We start from the raw sequence: 16,535 nt of genomic DNA on the forward strand, positions 1-16,535 counted from the left end.
GAAAAGGTGAAAAGGATAAGAAAGAAAGAAAAAAAGATCAGAAGTTCAATAGAGCAAAACAAAAAACAAAAAAAAAATTTAAAGAAGAAAAAAGAAAGAAAAACGCACACACAAATATACCCCTAAAATAAGAAGTATAAGAGGGAAAAAAAGTTACTAGGAAACATTTTTTTTCAAAAAAGGTAAAAATTAAAAATTAAAAAAAAGTTTTAGAAAATTTTTTTTATAAAATGTACAAAAAAAAGAAAAAATATTTTGATTTTTTTGGGAGTGGTGGGAAAAATCCTGTATCTCCCTTGTGTCTGTAACCAGCCTCTTGTTGGAGTCTCTGATCTGCTTGTTGTGTTTGATTTTCCTGTGGCTTGGTTGGTTTCTTAAGTAAGTTTGAACAGGCCAAAAAATGCTCTGCTTTACCCAGGATTTTGTGATCCTCCTCTCAGGTTACTTTAATGGGAGGGGGATCTGATTTGATTATCACAAAGAGGGAGATGACTTTTTCCTCGTTTGGAGATGCTGTGATGAGGCTAGGTTCTGGGTAGAGTTGAGGCTTTTCAGCAAACATTAGCTTTTCCTGAGGGCTAGCTTGTTAGAAACTCACGAGCCCAGGCTGGAGCCACTCTCTGGGTTTATGTTTACTGAATTTCAATTGATTGTCAAGGCTGCTTAAGGGAGGGGCAGCCTCTGGCTCTGATTACCCAGTGAAGAAAGCCATTCCTGGGGCTTGCGCCTGAGCTGGGTGACATTTCCCGGGGTGAAGCTGAGTCTGGCAGGTCAATTTAGGTTCTTGTGACCTGCTAAATGACTCTAGTTTTCTTCCAAGGCCTTAGTTGGAGCTAGCAGCTCCACTGAGCTTTGTCAGTATCCAAGATGGAGATGTCCGGTTGTGGGGGGTGGGGTGGCCTTCTCTCCTCTGCTCCCTGAGAAGGAGTGAGGACGTTAAGCTTCTACTTTCACCGAGTCTTGGTTCCTGGGTCGTCTCTGGTCTGTGAACCGCAGGATGAAGATGTCTGCTCCTTGTCAGTTCTTGCTGGTGTTGAGTAGAATCTGCTCACCAACCGCATGTGGCTCCTTTGTCCTGGACTCTCTGTGTTACAGGATGGCGACTATGGCCACCGCTGCTGCCGAAGCTGCTGGCAAATTCTCAGATCTGTCTCCTTGCCTGGATTTTCCCTCTCTGGCCTAACTCTGTGTACTGTGATGGCACACTTGGTGTGATTCTCTGGCTTAGGACTGTTCACTGGAACTCTAAAACTGCTTTCTATGCAAGAGCTTGTTTAGCCTTCAGCTTCTCCTCCACTATCTTCCCGGAAGCCCCTATGAGCTTGGTTTAAATTTTATTTCTTTGGGATAAAATGACAATGTTATCTAATTTCAAGTTTTATAAAGGTTATGCTATGTAAGGGCCTTTCTAAGGTGAAGATTTAATACACTGATGTCAAACTAACCTTTAATTCTATGAATTACATGTATTGTTACACTTGTATTTTTGTAATCAACTTTTTAACAACTGTTTTTCATTTCTTGCATTTGAAGAATGAAAAATATGGAATACTTCACAAATTTTCATACCATCCTTGTGCAAGTACTATTTTAATCTCTGTATTGTTGTAATTTGGGTAGACCTGCTGCTGAAGCATGTAGTAACCTCTAAATTTAAGTAGTTATTGATGCAATCTTTATACAGGCACATATTCATGGTTGCCTATTTGTAACAAGGAACCCTTATTGTTCCTAAAAATGCTATTGATCTTATTTCTCTAAATTTCTGTCTATAGTGGAAAAAAATTATATTGTTTGGTCGATTACTCACATTTGCAATTTTTTGTCAATAACTATTTTATCATTTTCATTTTAAATTTGATCATATTTTGAAGCCTTTACAGCTAAGTCCAAAGGTGATGGCTTTTCAAGTACTTATTTATCAACTGAGTTATCTTTGTGGAGCTAATGGATTCAAAGTAAGCCTTGGTTAAGATCCACTTCTAAACTTCTGCAGCTTAAAATTTCCTAAATGAGGTCTCTGTGGCACAAATGTCTTCCTGACCCTTACCCTTCTTCCATGTAGGAACAGACCAACCAGAATATCTTACACTGACAGCATAGATTGTCTTACTGGAACAAAACTAATCTTAGTTACAAGGGATCATAGAGAGATGAACACTTCAGACCGAACTGTTCAGAATAGAAGGTATTTTATCAAAATATAATTGTTTGGGCTGGGAAGTTGGCTCAGTGCATGCCTTGCATGTCTGAAGCCCTGGGTTTGATTCCTCAGCACCACATAAGGAAAAAGAAAAAAGCCGGAAGTGGTGCTGTGGCTCAAGTGGTAGAGCACTAGCCTTGAGCTGAAGAGCTGAGGGACAGGGCCCAGGCCCAGATTTCAGGCCCCATGACTGGACCCAAACAACAATATATATATATATATATATATATAATATTTATTTTACCTATTATTTCAAAAGTAGTTAAAGCCAAGAAGGTGAAAATGTTGTTCATATGCATGTTTACTTAATATCCTGGCCTGTCTACCATACAACCAGGCAGGAACTTACACTACTGACTTTCCATCACCAAATATTTTCATAGCTCCTGGAGAAGTCTATATATTTCTCCTCGATATTAGGCCTTAAATTGGTAATGTTTAAATCAAAGTGTTTCCTCTTGCCTCCAGGCTTTACATTTACAAATGGTAAAGCTTTAGGTCTAACTCTACCAAAAACTGAGGTAGAGATAATGGAATAATACTTTAAAACAGATTTGCCTTTGATACCCTAACCACAACAGAACAATGCATAACAATTTCTTATATTATATATACTTATATATTTTATATTTATATGTGCTGATCTTAAATTTCACACAGTAAATCTTACTAGAATTAATTTATAATTTGACAAATAAATTGAAATTTATTCCCATAAATAGATTGGAACATAAATAATTAGGTTTAGAATATATATTTGAATATAAAAAGTATCAATGCAATGTCTTTGGTATAAACTTGTGATACCTTCTAAGTGTTCTTGGTCTTCTGAATTCACATAGTAAAAAAAAAAACAGTATTGTTTTCCTCTAATCTAGAAGAGATTTTACACTGCTGCTGTGTTTATTGTATTAACTCGCTGGTCCCAAAGTGTTTTTCTCCATATTATGCCTAAAAGCTATTATTCTTCTACAGTACCCACGGGTCCGAGGATACCAGGTCCCAGGTTATCTGCATCATCAGATAACAATGGCAAGTCTTCTAACCTTGGCCCATCCAAAATGCTAACAGAAAGTAATTGAAGACCCATCTCAATTTTTCATTTCCTAGAATATTTCAGGGCCCCAATTCCTTGCAGTAATTAGCAGCAAGCAATTGTGAAATTTAAGGCAACTTCAAATGAAAGAGGAGATCACAAAATATGAGTGAAAGTACTGTAGTTCAAACATTCAATTTACAGATGACAAGCCCATATTAGTAAACAAAATCACAAATGTCACAAGATTATTTTTAATACCTCTCTGCTAATGATGAATGAAAGATTTCAGTCCAGCATAAGTAGGCCAAAAAATTTCCTGGAATGATAGATCCATAATTGTTCTACCAAGGCTAGGAAAACTTGACTTAGATGTCAAATATAATTAAAAAAAACTAATTGAGAAGACCCTAGTGCTTCAAAAACACTGGTACTTCAGTAAAACTTGGTTCTGTAGTATAAAAATGTTGTCATTCTCAAACCAATGATAACCTACATTTAATCTCCTTCAAGTATATTCCTTTTCAAATAAACTTTCTAGAATCATATTCACCAAAATAACACTTGACAAGTAGATGATAGTGACATTAAAAGTTTTTCAAGTGTAGGAATCAAGTTACAATAGAGTTGATTTATTTACCCAGCACTAATGCAAAATAAGTTCAATCATTAATTAAAGTGTAGAAATAGTATCTCCCACCATTTGCGATGTTCAGTAGGTGCCTTCCAGAAATGATTCAAACCCAAATATTAGCTAATAAAGTAAATTTCATCACATAAGAAGGTACATTTTAAAAAGTCACTAATAGTTGCCTTATCATGTGTTGCCTTATCATATATTTTCCCTATCTGTCTAACATAGTAATAAATATGACTTTAAGTCTTGAATATGGGTACTGATCAGAGATGTGACAAACCTAAAATCTATCTTCTATTTCTATCATATTCCTCTATAGTAGTAAATTTTAGTTTTCTTCTTTTTCCAAAACTTATAGGTAGTAGAAAATATCCTATGTAAAATAAAATAATCACACACCATTGCACAAAGCCATTTATAAAAACTGGTAGTTAGCTATAAATTCTAAGCGATTTTTAAACTTTCTTGTTGACTAAAGATTAATCTTCCAAAAAGATGAGAATAAAATCATGTTTAGATGCTTCACGTCTCCAGTCTTGCAAATTGTAATTACAGATGAATGAATTATGGAAGTATATGCTGACATCAGTTTAAGTATATGTAGGATTGAAACTCCATGAAATGTATATAAACCTTTCAAAGTATTAACAGACAGTTTAATAGAATGAATATCAGGAAGTTGAAACCAGAAAGGAATAATAGTAAAGACATAGAATGAATGAAAAATGGAACAAGGGGCAAGTACAGCTAGAATACTCAATGTACACATGTAATAAAGGAAGTGATAAATCTGAAATAAATCATGGAGAAAGGGTTGGTTGACAATGATAGGAGTGACTCTGATCCAAGAGCATTGGACAATTAGATGGACATATTTAATTGTAACACACTTGCACAACCTTTTGAAATTCAGTTAAAAACACAACTACAAACAAAAACACACAAAAATTACAAACAAACAGCAATCTCTAGAAAGTATGTATATGACCTCACAAAATTTTAAACAGTTAATGGAGGGCAGTCTTGGGAAAAGTAAACAAAGCTGTTCAAAGAGGGCAGTTTAGGGTAGGGGAGAATTTTGAAGAGATTTAAATAGATTGTCTAAGGTTATAAATCACCTACATCTACTGCTAATATTTTCTTCTGTGTGTGTGTGTGTTTTTTTTTTTTTTTGGGTCCGGTCGTGGGGCCTGAACTCTGGGCCTGGGCATTGTCCCTTAGCTCTTCTGGTCAAGGCTAGCGCTTTACCACTTGAGCCACAGCTCCACTTCCGGCTTTTTTTTTTTTTGCTTATGTGATGCTCAGGAATTGAACCCAGGGCCTCAGGCATGCAAGGCAAGCGTTCTACCACTGAGCCACTTTCCCAGCCCCCATTCTGTGAGTATTCTTTGTCTGAACTGGTTACTCCAGTCCTGAGCTGTGACTTCATAGCTTATGAAGATAGAATGGAAGAATCAAGATCAAGAAACCATTACACCACCGGAGAGAAAACAGTCCTCTATGGTTTCTCTCATCTCTCTTCATTACTCTTTTCTCTTACTTTTAATAAAGTCAAGTGATTTTGAATTATATTTCCTTCTTTTTCAGAGAATTACTGTTTGGTTATTAAATGTCAATTCACAAATTTTGATGTCTTTTTTAAAAAGAATTTTGAATTTAAATTCCACTACAACTTGTTTTACACAGTGAGAGTATATTTCCTGGGTAAGGACAATTCTCAAGGGAACCTACAGGATTTATAGCAAGGTTTGTGAGGTTTGTTTGTTTAGTGTGAAAATGAGCCATATTCACCCACATTGCTCCCTCTCAGCTAAGTCTCCATGGATTTCTTTGCATGAAAGCCTATTTTCCCAGACAATGTTAAATTTTCTTAATAGGCTAAGTTGTTAAAAAGTTTGAACAATTAAAATTTACCTGTCATAAATTTTTAAATCTTTTGAAATTCCTTTATCAAAATCGTGAATTCACCAATCTTAATCCCACCTTTACCATCAAAAACAGTTGACATGTTGTTTTCATGATATAGTGTCCATGAAACTACTATTTTCCAGGGGCTTTGTTATGCATATATTTGACCATATAAGCTGATGCTGAGCAAAATGAACTCCAAGATATGGAAACAGATATTTATTTGCGGTTGCTTTTTTTGATGTACTATGTGATCGCTATTTTCTTTGAGATGTTCCCCTATGGTTTATCCCCTGCTGTGTTTGATTTTGGTACCCTGTGTATTGTGTATACATTTACCTTAATTAGGGAAGGGAACAGGAACAAAAAAAAATGGCGAGACAAAGGACAAACAGCAAACCAATGTAATAGCATTTCTCACAAGACAATAAGTTGGAAATGTACATTACAACTTGGGAGGGGTATTAGGGTGAAGGAAAAACTGAGAAAAATGAGAGAAGGGATAACAAGTTTGAAAAGTTATGTATTCACTACCTTACAATGACTGTAACCACAGTGCACATCACTTTCACATTAAAATTAAATTTAAAAAATAAGCTGATGAAATAAAATTTCACTGTTTTGGTAGAGTAAATATTATTCTTTATGTAGTAACTTAAAAATCAGTATTATTTGGCATCTAATTTGAATTAATTACCTCTTCTTTATCAGAGGGTCATCAACTTGAATGATACCAACTAGACAATTTTTTCACAATATACTTGCCAATATTTTGAAAATAGAATAAATTAATACTTTGTTATACTAAAACAGAAAACAATTTAATTCTATGGAAACCCATAACTTTTAAAAGTAAATAAGTTGTTAATAGGAAAGAATGTATGTGTTCAAAATTCCTATGACTAATAACTACTCATTTTCAAATTCTGAACATTCCATACCTGAGAGATTCAAAATATACCTGTTTGCATGTTATGTAATTCTGCAGTAGATGTATTTTCCAATGGGGTGTTACAGACTGAGAAGTGAACAGAAAAAGAGCCACATTCTGATGTGGGATAAAACTATGAAGCATGTGATAATTCTTCAAGAGTAAGCAGTTGTTTATCAGATTAAGCTATTATTTCTATGACCATCAATCACAGGATTCATGCCATAAACTCATCCTAGCCCACCAGTTTCCAACTTGTAGGGTGCACCTCAAAATTCCCTTAATTCATATCAAGAATAGCTTATGTCCATTGTGAAAATACACTGCACCTCTGCTAATGTGATGCCCTCCATATTCTGGAAAGAACACCACTATAAACAGGGTTGCATCATTTTTGCTCCACTGGTATTCTTGAAAATATTATTTATATTTATACTTTTTAACTATCATAGATAATCAGGAGGTGAAGATTGGAAGATTACAGTTCAAAGATTGTGAAGACTAAGGGTCTATGTTGAAGGGGCAGAATGATGCAGGCTCTGGCCTCAGGATTATCTGAGGACTGTGTTTGAGTATTAGGAAAGCTCTTGGCATGCCAGGCTAGAGAGGGAAAATGTTCTCTCTCCCTATCTGAAAACAAATGTCACAGATTCCTGGGAGCTGAGGAAGTATCTCTTCTGCTTGCTGAAGCATAGTTGAACACTAAAACAACAAATCAAAAAATTTAAAAGGAGGAAAAGTTTGGATGAAGGTATGAATATTTTGTGGTTTTCCATGCAAAATCCTAAAATAATTTTACATCAAGCTCTTTTTGTTCTTAATATTTTAAGCTTACCACAAGGAGATATTTTAACTAGCGCTGAGTGCCATTTTGAACAAATATCAGAAAAACTTTATTTAAATGCTCCCGTATGGATTAAGATTGCATTGGATGCAGAATAGCAACTAGGAACATTATTACATAAGGGGCAAGGATAGGGTTTTCTGTCTACACAGGATGGAAACAGTATTAGCTTCCTGCCTGATGGATACAGTCGCGGCCCAGTGAGGACAGCCCCATATCCTGCAAGGAATCGGCCACCAGTTGAGGAAAAAGAAATCCCCACTGCCCACCTGGGGGCAGGTTAAAAAGTTGACTGGAGAAGGCAAAAGATGTTACAATGCAATGGTAAACCTGTCACGACTGAGAACTTGTTCTTGGCCATGTGTGCCCTGCTTACTGTAAACTCTGTCCATGCTAATGCTAATTTAACTTATTGGGCCTTTGTTCCTAACCCTCCTTTATTGGAACCTGTTGTTTGGGGAGACATGGATATAGCCGTCAATAATGTTCCTGCTGTTTTGTCTCCTCCTTGGAATAATTTGACATTTTACAATAAGGATGATGGTAGCTTTTTAAATTTTACTTACTATACTCATCCCTTGCCTGTTTGTCTGGGGCCTCCTCCATGTTTAGTTATGAATTGGCAACATTGGGTTTTACCTGGGAAACGCACTTCCAATTCTAGAACACAGCTGCAGCGATTAACTACTTGGTCCATTAATAGTAGTTGGGAAAGTGTCACCTTTGATGGCAAGTTATCCTTACCTATGTGTCCCGATTTTACTTATATTGATTTAAAATATCAGCCTTTTGTGTGGCAAGAGTGTAGAGGAAAATTTGGAAAAGTGTTCAATAATTTTATTAATTGGGGACCTTTTGGACAGTTTATTAATACATGTTCAGAATGGAATATTACCAGATGTGATTTATCAAATGTTACTAGGATGCTGGAAACCATTAATGAATCACTTACTGGAGATCAACTGATGGCCTGGGGAGATGGAGGCATTGCAGATGCTCGATGGGCTTTCATGACTGCACCCACTGCTGTTCAGACTCATCTTTGGAAGGTCAGAGCGGTGCTGAAACCCGTGATGCTATCAAATGGATCATTTTCAGGGAAGTCGAACTCTACGTCCACTTATAATTTTACTTTGTACAAATCTTATGATGTAACTGCTTGTGTACCTCTGCCTTATGTATTTTTAGTGGGAAATTTTGCATTTTCTCCTACTATTTCTTGTTTTAATTGTCTCCTTATTCTTGCATTAATTCCTCTCTTAATTTTAATGACAGTGATAGTACTATGATATTACAACAAAGAACTCATATTTGGCTACCTGATGAATTAGGAAGAAAATGGTCCCAAAATACTTTGGATAGTGTTATTGAATTTTTTTTACCAAATTACTAAAACGTACAAAGCGTATGATTGGAGCCATTGTATCTGTGATCTTAAACTTAATTTCTATTACCACTGTTGCTGTGGTGTCTGGAATTGCCCTATACACTGCCTTACAAACTAAGCACTTTGTGGAAGAATGGCACCGGGATTCATATGAATTGTGGGTCTCACAGGTAGAAATTTATGCTCTATTATAAACACAGATTAATATTCTTAAACAGACAGTGGGATGGTTAGGAAAAATGTTATTGGTTGTGGAAAAACAGTTATTGTTAAAATGTGATTGGAATTTTATTACCTTTTGCATTACTAATGTAAAATGTAATAAATCTATACATGATTAGAATTTAATACAGCAGTATTTATCTGGAAATTCTACAGCTCCTCAATTGATTGCTCAGTTACAATTTAATGTACATGATATTTTTGGTAAACAATTTACAAATGATGGTGCTTCTAATATTGATGATGCATTTATTAAACAATTGGAAGGGTTGGATCCGAAAGAAATACAGTGAGTTTGATGATGAACTGCCTATTTTTTCTTATCCTGTAATTCGACCACCCCTTATAAATGGTATAGCTCAACCAGCCAGATATGAAGGTGTTGTTGTTGATGATATTGGTAAACTTAAGAAGGCAGTTGTATGGTCCTCAGTATCATTATGTTAAGGAATTGCTTAATGGGCTTGCCCGATATTACAATAATTTTGCTCCCATGGATTGGAAGATGCTTTGTAGTGCCTTGCTTAAGACACCTAAATACCTACAATGGCAAATGTGGTTTACTGAGTTATGTACAAAAAGGGCTAGACAAAATGCACAGAGCAGTAATCCACACTTGCAGATCATAACGTTTCCCATGTTAAGTGGAACAGAACAATAAGCGGATGCTCATATAAAAGTAAACTCTCCTGAAGAGATCCATGAGCAGTTAAGAGACATAGGAATTGAGGCATGGGAAAGGATTCCACCGGTAGGAGAGCATTATGGCTCTTGGACTAAAGTAATCCAAAAACCTAGTAAACCCTATGTTGAAATTTTATCATGATTGAAAGTGACCTTGGAACGTACTGTTGTGGGAGAGGCTCCACGGCAACAACTGCTGCACATGTTGGCTCATGAGAATGCTAATGAGGACTGTAGACGAGCCCTATTGCCTATTAAAGAATCTGGGGATGTGAATACATATTTAAGGGCCTGCAAAGACTTTACATCTGAATCCAGGCATATGCAGGTGTTTGCTGAAACTATGGCCACTACATGATTGTTATTATTTTGTTTGCACTTGTACTGTTATATTTCATGTTTATGAAACCAGTGCAACTGTCTATGATAACCCTGTGGAAAGCTTTACTTTTAAAACAAAAGAAAAAAGAAGGAAATTGTGAAGACTCAGGGTCTATGTTAAAGGGGCAAAATGATGTAGGCTCTGGCCTCAGGATTATCTGAGGACTATGTTTGAGTATTAGGAAAGCTCTTGGCATGCCGGGCTGGAGAGGGAAAATGTTCTTTCTCCCTGTCTCAAAACACATGTCACAGACTCCTGGGAGCTGAGGAAGTAGCTCTTCTGCTTGCTTAAACATAGATGAGCAGCTGGTCAAGCATTTTCCTGATATTGAAGAAGTGGTTTGAGCTTGCTCTAAAATAGTTTAGATAATAATATACTAAGACATTGCCTCATAGTTCAAGTAAAAATGTATCTGTTGAAATTTTTGTGTGAATGTCTTCTGACCAAATCTTGGCAAAGATCATGCTTGCTTGTCCTTAAATACCACTTAAATAAAGCACAGCATGCAGTGGCAATTGCTGTTTGCACTCTGCATCCCCTATATACTGGTGATTTCGTTACCATTATCCAGGGACCTCAATGCAGTAGATGTTGACAAAAGCCCACCCAGGCAGGAAGGATCCCTAGATTCTTATCTCCAATAAACTTCTCAGCAAAAGACAGACACAAGTGAGCTGAGGTTGAAGTGGTAGGGCACGAGCATTGAGCATAAACAGGCTCAGAGACAGTGTCCAGTCCCAGAGTTCAAGCCATAGGACAAACCAATAAAACAAAAACAAAAATAAAAACAAATCCCAAACCTAGTATTTTTCTCACTGTATACAGAGGCACGCAATTAAGGAATTTGCTTCCTGTGTTACATACAGGTAGAAGAAAGATGTCACACAATTATTCTCTTCATACCATGTTATACCAAAGCTTCAAAAAATTGCCCTTTTTCTAAATTTATAAATTAATATCATCCATTTTTTGGCAACTCTGTCTATATTATTCACATTATCATTTTATACATGAAGTGTTGGAATTATCTATTAACTGAGTTCTAATTATAACTCTCATGAAAGAATATTCTAGGCAAATAGAATGCAAGAAACATTTGTAAATTTGTCAATTTAACACTCTACTTAAAAAGAATTTTGTAAGTATCCTATAGAATATGAAATTACAATCAAAACCAAAATATTCATTTTAAATCTAAACTCTAATTTAGCAATTTCTACATAGTCCTTCATTAGATTAACTTTGCTATTTCTCCAGGCTTAAGTTTTTGTAATCCTTCAACCTTTCCTTGGAATCTAACAGAGTGATGATTACTTACTTTTTCAAATTTTGGATGGGAATCACGAACCATTTTGCATCTAAGAATGTTCTGTAATGAAGAGAGCATTTAAAACACAACTGAGGATTATATATGAGTTGCATTTCAATAGGAAACTTGACTTCTCAAAACATAATGACAAAATTAACCAAAATGTCCAACTTTGTATTCCTTTCTTGTTTGGTTTATTTTATTAAGACAAAATTATACTACCTGGTCCAGCGAAGGTATCACTGTGTAATTCCACTATCTAATCTCCTATCTTAGTCTGAGTGCTAGAATTCTAGGCTTATATTACATTGCCCTGCCATAGTTTCTTGTTTATTTAATCTAGATACAGACTAGCAATTCTAAACTTCTCAGTAATATTATCCACTGTAGTGCTCAGAGTGTTCATTTATTCTTTTCAAAGATGTTCTAACATTTGACACAGGATATGAACATTATCAGATGCACCTGCAGGAGTCTCTGATTCATTCCTCCATGGATCCAATCCCTTTAATAATGATTACTTGACTCTCTTATTATCTCTGGTCCCTATCTATGTAATAGTCAAACTTTTTTGAAGAAAGTTCACTTGAGGACTTTCTAAAATTAACAATTATCACTTGATTGTAGTCTTACTCTGAGCATATTTTCTATTGTTTTCTAACTTTTCCACATATTCTGAGAGTTGCTTCATATGTGTATTTTTGCACATATAAGTGCCTCTGTATATATTTGTATGATTGCATGTATGTATGCAAAAGCCTCAAAATCTTATTCAGCAATCTTGCGAATGACTGGTATTCCAATACTTGAGCCATTTTTCCAATCCAGCTTTTGGCTGGTTAATTATATATAGTTTCTCAAAGACTGTTCTGCCCAGGCTGGATGCAAATTGAACTTCCCAGACTCCTTTACATTCTTAGGTTTTATTTCTCCAGTAGTATCAATTTTTAAATTACAAACATTTTGTGAGTGTAAAGGCTAAGCTGTAGCCTAGATTTTTAACTCAAGAATTCATATAAAGATAGATGAACATGCACATTACATATGTTGAGTGTACACTGTTAGAAATGTGATCCTAAAGCAACTCCATTTGTAATAGCCCCACAAAAAATAAAATACTTAGGAATTAAATTAACCAAAGAAGTGAAGGACCTCTACGATGAAAACTTTAACATCTTGAAAAAGGAAATCAAAACAGAACTTAGAAAATGGCAAAACTTCCCATGCTCCTGGATTGGAAAGATTAACATCTTGAAAATGGCAATACTTCCCAAGGCTATCTACAAATTCAACACGATACCTATCAAAATTCCAACCTCATTCTTCAAGGAAATAGAAGAGGCAATCCAAAAATTCATATGGATCAATAAAAGACCCCAAATAGCAAAAAGGCTCCTCAACGGAAAGAACACTGCTGGAGGAATATCAATACCAAATTTCAAACTCTACTATAAAACCATAGTAATCAAAACAGCTTGGTACTGGCATAAGAACAGACCTCAGGACCAATGGAATAGAATTGAAAACCCAGAAATGAAATTACAGACCTATAGCCATCTAATCATCGATAAGGGAACTAAAAAAATAGAATGGAAGAAAGACAGCCTCTCCAGTAAATGGTGCTGGCAAAATTGGTTAACTACTTGTAGAAAAATAAAGCTAGATCCTTATAGATCAACCTGCACCAGTGGCAACTCCAAATGGATCAAAGACCTCGGAGTCAAAGCTGACACTGAAAACATTACAGGATGGAATAGGAGAAGCCCTAGGTCTCCTTGGCGCAGGGCGAAATTTTCTTAATAGAGACCCGGAAACACAACAAATCAAAGAAAGGTTGGACAAATGGGATTGCATGAAGTTTCAGAGCTTCTGCATGGCAAAGGACATAGCTAGTAAGATCAATAGAAAGCCCACGGATTGGGAGAAGGTCTTCACTAGCCATACAATGGACAAGGATCTCGTATCTATAATATACTTGGAACTCAAAAAAATTAAATCCCTCAACAACAAATCCTCAAAGAAACAACTGCCCAATAAATAAGTGGGCGAAAGACTTCAAGAGAAACTTCTCTGAAGAAGAAAGAAGGATGGCCAATAGACACATGAAGAAATGCTCAACCTCTCTAGCCATTAAAGAAATGCAAATCAAAACAACATTGAGATACCACCTCACTCCAGTTAGAATGACAAAAATCAAGAACTATAGCAACAACAGATGCTGGAGGGGATGTGGACAGAAGGGAACCTTACTTCATTGTTGGTGGGAGTGTAAACTTGTTCAACCACTTTACAAAGCAGTATGGAAGTTCCTCAAAAGACTTCACATACAGATCCCCTATGACCCAGCAATCCCACTTTTGGGCATTTACCCAAATGTTTACAAGTAAGACCATACTAAAGCTACCAGCACAACTATGTTTATTGCAGCATTATTTACCATAGCTAAGATATGGAACCAACCCAGATGCCCCTCAGTAGATGAATGGATCAAGAAAATGTGGTATATATGCACAATGGAATTCTATGCCTCCATCAAAATGAATGACATTTCCCCCTTTGTTAGGAAATGGAAAGGCTTGGAAAAAAATATATTACGTGAAGTAAGCTAAGCCCAAAGAAACATAGGTCCCATGGTTTCCCTTATTTGCAATATCTAGTATGTGTATGAGTCAAGCAGAAAAGGTCAGATAATGTGATGTTAGGAAAATGAACCCTTAAATATGTATTTTAACGTTTTTTTCTTTCATGCGTTTGTTTCTAACGCATTTATAAGATTATTTCTTTGTTGCTTTGTATGTCCCTCCCCCACAATATAACCCCTGTTTTCATTCTATTTCATGCCGGTATAATTTGTGGAGGAGATGGGAAAAACTGGTCGTTTAAGGATAAAGGTGGACCTGTTGCAACAATGAGAAGTACAAGTTTTCATGTCGAAAACGAACTTTACAACATTGGTGCGGGGGGGGGGGCGAGGATTGGGTTGGGGGGATGAGGGGGGGCAGGCTGGGAAGGGATGTGAAGGGTAAGCAAAGGAGGATGCTGCAATGCTTGATAAGACATGTATGCATTATCTTGCCCATGTAATTGTAACCCCTCTGTACAGTATGTTCACAAAAAATAAAAATTAAAATAAAAAAAAGAAATGTGATCCTAAGCTGGGTGGTGGTGAGATCTTCGGATAGGGTTCAAATCCAGCCCGGGTAGGAAAGTCCCTGAGACTCTTTTTCCAATTAACTACAAGAAAACTGAAAGTGACACTGTGGCTCAAGTATAGAGCATTAGCCTTGAGCTGAATAGCAGAGGGACAGCTCCCAGGCCCAGTGTTCAAGTGCCAAGACCACCACCAACAAAAAATATATAAGTAAAGGAAAGAAAATAAATGTGATCTTATCCACCAGTTCATTGCTAGTACAATCCCTGCTCTCTCAGGATGGACTTTTTTCCAATTAAGTCCATGCTCTTTTATCTGATTTGCATTGGAAACAGTATTATGCTTCCATTCTACTGTCTACAAAGTTGCAAGCATGATTTAGAAAGGGAGTGGCCTCATACTTCATGTTCCACGTAGGAGTAAAGCTAAATGACATCAACAGTATAGATGTCTCTTTTCAAAGAAGAAGTATTAGATGTTTATTGTAAAGCTAATATTTGACATTTTTTTTCTTTTTTTTATTGTGAGAATACCATACAGAGGAGTTACAACTACACGGGCATTATAACGAGCACATTTCTTATCAAGCATTGTTGCCTCTTCTTTGTTTCTCCTTCCCATCCCTTCCCATACTCCCCCTCTTCCCCTACCCCATCCTCCCCACACCAAAGTTGTAAAGTTCGTTTTTTGACATAACGACTTGTACATCTCATTGTTGCAATGGGTCCACCTGGATCCCTAAACAATTTGTTTTTAGATATGTCCAGTAAAGAATCCATAACATAACTCAGCAAAAGTAGGTGCACTGAATAATTTTGGAATTGATTTTTTGCTTGGGAAGATTATTGATCTTGTCGTTCCTTTGGGGGAAACTTAAAGTCATATTTCACTTTTTTGTTGGTTGTGCACCTTGAATTCTGATCCTGGGCAGTGTCCCTCAGCTCTTCAGTTCAAGTTGAGCGCACTTCCACTTTAGCTACAGCAACACTTCTGGGTTTCTGGTGGTTAATTGAAGATTAGGGTCTCATGGACTTTCCTGACAAGGCTGGCTTTGAACCACAATCCTCTAGTCTCAACTTCCTGAGTAGCTAGGATTACAGGTGTAAACCACCAACACCCAGCTCATATTTGCATATATGTACACTGAATGACACTGTGTAGACAAAGAATGGAATTTTTAACCAAATGATAACATAGCAGCTTTTCAGAAAAATTGAAGTAGCAGTAAATATGTCCTCCTTTTCCATTTTGTTACATTAATGACTTATGAGCTATGGGACCCTTACATTAGCATCCTGTGACATCTGTATAGGTGTATTTAGTATCAGGAAATATTCATAGAGAAATATAGAAAGAATGAGATTTTTAGAAAACAAATGAGATAAGGTATGAAAGAACATCATAGAAGGAGATACATTTATCACCCAGAGATTAAGAACTAGACTAAGAGATTTAGAATGCTAAAGGCAATGAGGAAAAGCCTACTTGACAACTAGTTCTTCAATAAACAAAAATGATTCTCTAGACCAGTTTCTGGTAAACTTAGTTACTATCATTTTTTCCTTCCATCTGGAGTTATTCCTCATTTTCTGTCACAACTATTAATTAGCCTCTGCCTTTTTGGTGCCAAAACTGACCAAAAAGAGTTCAAAATCACACAGACTATTTTCACTTTGTGATTAGCAGTGATGACACAAAATCCTGTAATCGTTGAATTTCCAGAATAAATCTTCACCTAACATCTAAGCACATTCCTGGCATTAATTGCTGTGACTTAATCAACAAAACTTTTCAACACAATATCCTAACATAAGTAAAGTACATGAATTAAGGGCCATTGT

At 36.2% G+C, this 16,535-nt stretch overlaps 1 pseudogene; it reads right to left on the reverse strand.

Moving 5' to 3' along the window:
* Nucleotides 1-1,537: 1,537 nt before the first annotated feature.
* On the reverse strand, nt 1,538-1,637 carry LOC122097972 (annotated as a pseudogene).
* Between the last annotated feature and the right edge of the window lie 14,898 nt (nt 1,638-16,535).

The sequence above is a fragment of the Dipodomys spectabilis genome, unplaced genomic scaffold (genome assembly GCF_019054845.1).
Source record: "Dipodomys spectabilis isolate Male_0828 unplaced genomic scaffold, ASM1905484v1 ptg000445l, whole genome shotgun sequence".
NCBI classification, from domain to species: Eukaryota; Metazoa; Chordata; class Mammalia; order Rodentia; family Heteromyidae; genus Dipodomys; species Dipodomys spectabilis.